Source organism: Sapajus apella, unplaced genomic scaffold, assembly GCF_009761245.1.
Source record: "Sapajus apella isolate SASKATOON/1434 unplaced genomic scaffold, GSC_monkey_1.0 scaffold42, whole genome shotgun sequence".
Taxonomy (NCBI): Eukaryota; Metazoa; Chordata; class Mammalia; order Primates; family Cebidae; genus Sapajus; species Sapajus apella.
Window position 1 is genome coordinate 203,106 of NW_022436982.1, and position 5,118 is coordinate 208,223.

The window sequence follows — 5,118 nt, forward strand, 5'->3', positions numbered from 1 at the left end:
GACCTGGCAGTGACAGGCTGACAGGGAAACCAATCTGAGGGTGAGTGAGTCTGAGAGGGCGCGTGCAACAGGATGAGCCTGAGCCAGGGCTGGTCTGGGACATGCATCAGAAGAGCTTTTGTTTGAAAGGGCCAGCCTGAGGGGTAAGCTGACCTAGGGGTGTCTGAAAGGGCCTGATCTGATGGGTCCAGTCTGAGGGGAGACTGAGCTGAAGGCACACGGATCCATAGACCTGCCAACTAGTTTTAGTCTGCCTGGACTTTCCCAGTTTTAGAAGTTTCAGAAAATACTCAGTTCCAGGCAAACTGGGACATTGATCACTCTGTTTGAGGAAGGCCTTGCCTGACAGCACTAGTCTGAGGGGGAAGGCTGGTCTGGAGGATGTCTGAGGGAGGAAGCTGGTCTAGAGGACTTCTGAGCAGGGAGGCTGGTCTGGAGGATGTCTGAGCAGGGAAGCTGGTCTAGAGGAGTTCAGAGGGGAGGTTGGTCTGGAGGACATCAGTGGGGGAAGCTGATCTGGAGGACCTCTGAGGGGGGAGGCTGGTCTGGAGGATGTTTGGGGGGTAGTCTGGTCTGGTCTGGAGGACGTCTGAGAGGGGAGGCTGGTCTGGAGGACATCTGCAGGGGGAGGCTGGTCCGGAGGACATCTGAGGGGTTTCATAGTTCCAGTTTGAGGGAAGAGCTTGTTCTAGGCCAGAAGGTAAGAAGGAGGTAGAAAGGGTCCTTCCAGAGGGGCAGTGGCCTGGGGAATGGCCACCAGGGGGCAGGACAGGCTCTCAAGAGATTTGGAAGCAACTGACCCAGAGAAGGAGCCAGACTGTGGGGCTGTGTGCAAAGTATGCCCACAACAACATGTGTCACTGCGCCATCATGTGCAAATGGCAGTGATGGTATTCAGCTGTGCACTGTGTTTATTTTATTGTGGCTAGGTGGCCAGGGGCACATCTGTGCTACATTCGTACCAGATATTCAGTGCTACCACATGTGATGGCATGTGCCTGGTGTGGCCATGACTGAAGTTTCATCTGCGGCTGTCAGGACAACAACAGGAACACCTTGGGGGTCACCAGGACAGAGATGCAACCAGAGAGGAGCAGTCAAAGGAGGCCTCTGGGACAGGCTGAGGATGGGGAGGAGAGACAGGAACCAGGCTTCCCTACTGCACCTGCCCCACCCACCGTTAGTATCCCTGAGATTCCAAACCCAAGAGCCAAGTGCTTTGGTCATAACAAGAGCAGCCCCTACCTGAGCCCTGCCTGCCCACGGCTCCAGCCTCTCCCCAGCTTCTCCAGCTGGCACTTCTCCAGCTGGACTCCTCCTGTTCCCTGATAATTGTTCCCATCCTCTCCTACTTCCATGCCTTGGTTCATTCTGTGCTTCTGCTCAGATGCCCTCCCGAGAAGTATTTGAGTTCCCTCTGACTCTGTCTCCATGAAATGCTCCCCGCTCATTCCCTGTCTTCCTCGGACTGAAACCCACTGTGTGCTGAGGCCTAATTCTTTTTTTTTTTTTTTTTCTTTTTGTTCTTTTGTGCTGAGGCCTAATTCTATGGGCCCTTGTCTCATCCCAGGAGCTTGAAAGTGCTGGGGGCTGGGGCTGCCAGAGGGGGCGGTCCAAGGGGAGCGGTATGGACAAAGCAAGGTGGGGACCTCTGAGTTAATGAGACAAAGTAGCACCATCACAGAATCCCCCCACCCCACCCCCCTCTAATAAAACAAACACAAGCCAAAATAAAAACAACCATGCTACTACAAACTCATCAAGTCCAAGCAAACAAGGAAATCCTTTTTATAAACCTTAAAATGTGACAGCCAAAGAAATAACAGAAGATTCTGGTGCAGTGAGTGAATAATACGTCTCCTAATCCCATTCCCAAAAGTAGCACTGAGAAAAGATGGGTCCACGAAACAAAATTTCCTGTCATCTAAGTGGACTGTTGAGTAAGTAGGCAGGCTTAGGAAAAGTCTGGAAAAAAATCTTTGTAAGGAGAGGCCCCAGTGTTTCTCCATGAGACCTCAGGAGAAGCAAGAAGAGCTGCATGGCTTGGTGTCTTCCCGGGGATGGGGTTGGCAGGGACAAGCCAGTGCCTACAGGAATAGGCTGTGCCCCACTCACCAGTTGGAACAAGATGTCTAACAGGGCCTCAGAGGAGGGACAGCACTCAGGCCCCTTCAAGGACAGCAGGCAGCCCTAGCCGGGCATCCTCAGGCCATAGAAAGTCATGGGTGATGGGGGCAACAACAGCCCCCTGCAAAAAAAGGCAACAGCCAGCCTGCAAACCATACCCTCCAGAGGAGATAAACAGGCATAGACAAGATGGGAAGGGGCTCCGGGGCCTGCACACCAGGGCAGGGAGAGATCAGCTAAACATGGGCCCCAGCAGAGAGGAGTAAGAGGAAAGGAAATGGCATGGTCTTTAGGCACCAAGACCACAGCCAAAATGGAGACAGGAAGGAGAGACGGTGGAAGGAAGGAAGGGAGAAGGAAGGGGGAGGAGGAAGGGAGCAAGGAAGATGATGATAAAAACAGATGAAGACCCCAATCTAGAAGAAAACACACCCAAAGGAATAAAAGCAGAGTACTGGAAAATCATTCCTGTTATGGAAGGCCTTATTAATAGCATGAAATCAGGAGAACAAAGAACTCAGACAAGATGATAAAACAGCGAATGAGACGAAAGGGAGATTAGAGAAGTAAGTAAAATAGTAGAGGACTGAAATCATATTATTAAAGATGTAATAAACTAGAAACATAAAACACAATAGATATTAATATAATAGACATTAATAGACTTTAACCATTAGATATTGGTTAAAAATCAAAATAGGCCTGGCGCTGTGGCTCATGCCTATAATCCCAGCACTTTGGGAGGCCAACTAGGGCGAATCATGAGGTCAAGAAATTGAGACCATCCTGGCCAATCTGGTTTAGTAGAAACCCTGTCTCTACTTAAAAAAAAAAAAAAAAAAATTAGCTGGACATGGTGGCGTGCACCTGTAGTCCCAGCTGATCAGGAGGCTGAGGCCGAAGAATCACTTAAGCCTAGGAGGCAGAGGTTGCAGTGAGCTGAGACCGGGCCACTGCACTCCAGCCCGGGTGATAGAGGGAGGCTCTGTCTCAAAAAATAATAATTATAATCAAAATAATGTTGTCTAGGAAAGGCTTGAGATTTTGAGAGTAAACGTGGTGGGAAAAGATAAAGATATTAAAGCAATTAGAAGATAATAGGACAAAGACAAGCTACCATAAGCTTTACTATTAACAGTCCTAAAGTAGGGCTTCTAAAAATGGAACATAAAAGGATATTAAGGTATGAAATACCGAAATCTTTCCTTGAAATGAAAGAACTGAATATTCAGATTGAAAGGGGTATACTATATACCAGAAAAATTGACACGGAATAATTGACATTAAGACATACTGATTCGGCTGGGCTAGGTGGCTCACACCTACAATGCCACCACTTTGGGAGACTTAGGTGGGAGGATCACTTGAGCCCAGGAGTTTGAGGCCAGCCTGGTCAGCATAGTGAGACCCTCCCCTCTGAAAAAGAAAAATGACACATTGATTTAGTTACCAAATTTTGGAGCTAAAGGAAGAATACTTAAGGCACCTAGGCAGAAGAAGCAAGTCATTTGTTTACAATGGGGAAGGGGGAAAATTCAGTCTAGTCTCAGACTTCTCCAAGGTAGCATTTGACAAATAAAGACAATGAAGCAATATCTGCAGAGTTCTGAGGGTAAAAAAGTGTCACCCTAAATCATAACCAACAGTGGTTCATCTCAATCATGAATTTGGGGGATGGTGTACTCATGAACCTTTCCAGGGAAGACTACTCAGTGACAAAATCCAGTCAGCCAAGAGATTAGTCAAATTCAGGAACTGAGGAAGGGAGATTCATGGTAAAGAAGTGGTGGTAACATTGATTCCATTTAGGAATTAACCCTAATTCCATTTAGGCTAAGATTACACTGTTGGAATTTTAATTGCAAACAATGTGAATACTGTTGACCTCTGAACAACACAAGTTTGAACTGTGCAGGTCCACTTATTCGCAGATTAAAATCAATAAAAGTTACACCAAGAGTGCCTGCCTCTCCTGCCTCCCTCTCCCTCTTCTGTCTCCGCCACCCTTGAGGCAGTAAGACCAACCCCTCCTCTTCTTCCTCCTCCTCCTCAGCCTCCTCAACATGAAGACAAGGATGAAGAGCTTTATGATGATCCACTTCCACTTAATGAATAGTAAATATTAATATATTATTAATTCCTTATTATTAACATTTTCTTTTCTCTAGCTTTATTGTAGGAATACACCATATAATATATATAACATATAAAATATGTGCAAATCAATTGTTCATGTTATCAGTAAGGCTTCTGGTCAACAGTAGGCTTTTAGTAAAGTCTTGGGGGAATCAAAGGTTATATGCACAGTCTGGAATGGAGAGGTGGGGTGGCAAGGAGAGCAGAAGTACTAATCACATCTTTGTTCATAGCTGAGTCAATAAATAGCAGATAAAATCAGAGTATAATGGCAAAATCCTACTCCAACCTCCTTTTCATTTATTTATTTATTTTCCTAGACATTGCTATAAAGATGTGTCCAACCTCCTTTTTATTTTTGAGGCAGGGTCTTGCTCTGTTGTTCTGGCTGGAATGCCATGGTGCTATCCATGGCTCACTGCAGCCTCGACCTCCTGGTCTTAAGCAATTCTCCTGCCTCAGCCTTCCAAGTAGCTGAGACCACAGGTATGTGCCACTATGCCTGGCTAATTTTTAATTTTTTTTTTTTTGTAAAGACAGGATCTCTCTATGCTGTCCAGACTGGTCTCGATCTCCAGAGCTCAAATGATCCTGCTGCCTAGGTCTCCCAAAGTGTTGGGATTACAGGTGTGTGCCACTGCACCTGGCCCAACCTCTTAATTGAAATGGTGTTTGAGAGAGGTCTTTTAGGAATGACTATTCTTTTAAGGTGAAGAACACCTCAGCTGTTCCTTCATTTTCACTTCAGTTTCTTTTTCCTCTATTAAACTCAAATAAATGTACATTTTCTACTTTTGGTTAAAAAATAGTTTCTATAGTATGTCCCATTACGACTATGAGAACGGTCTCATTCTT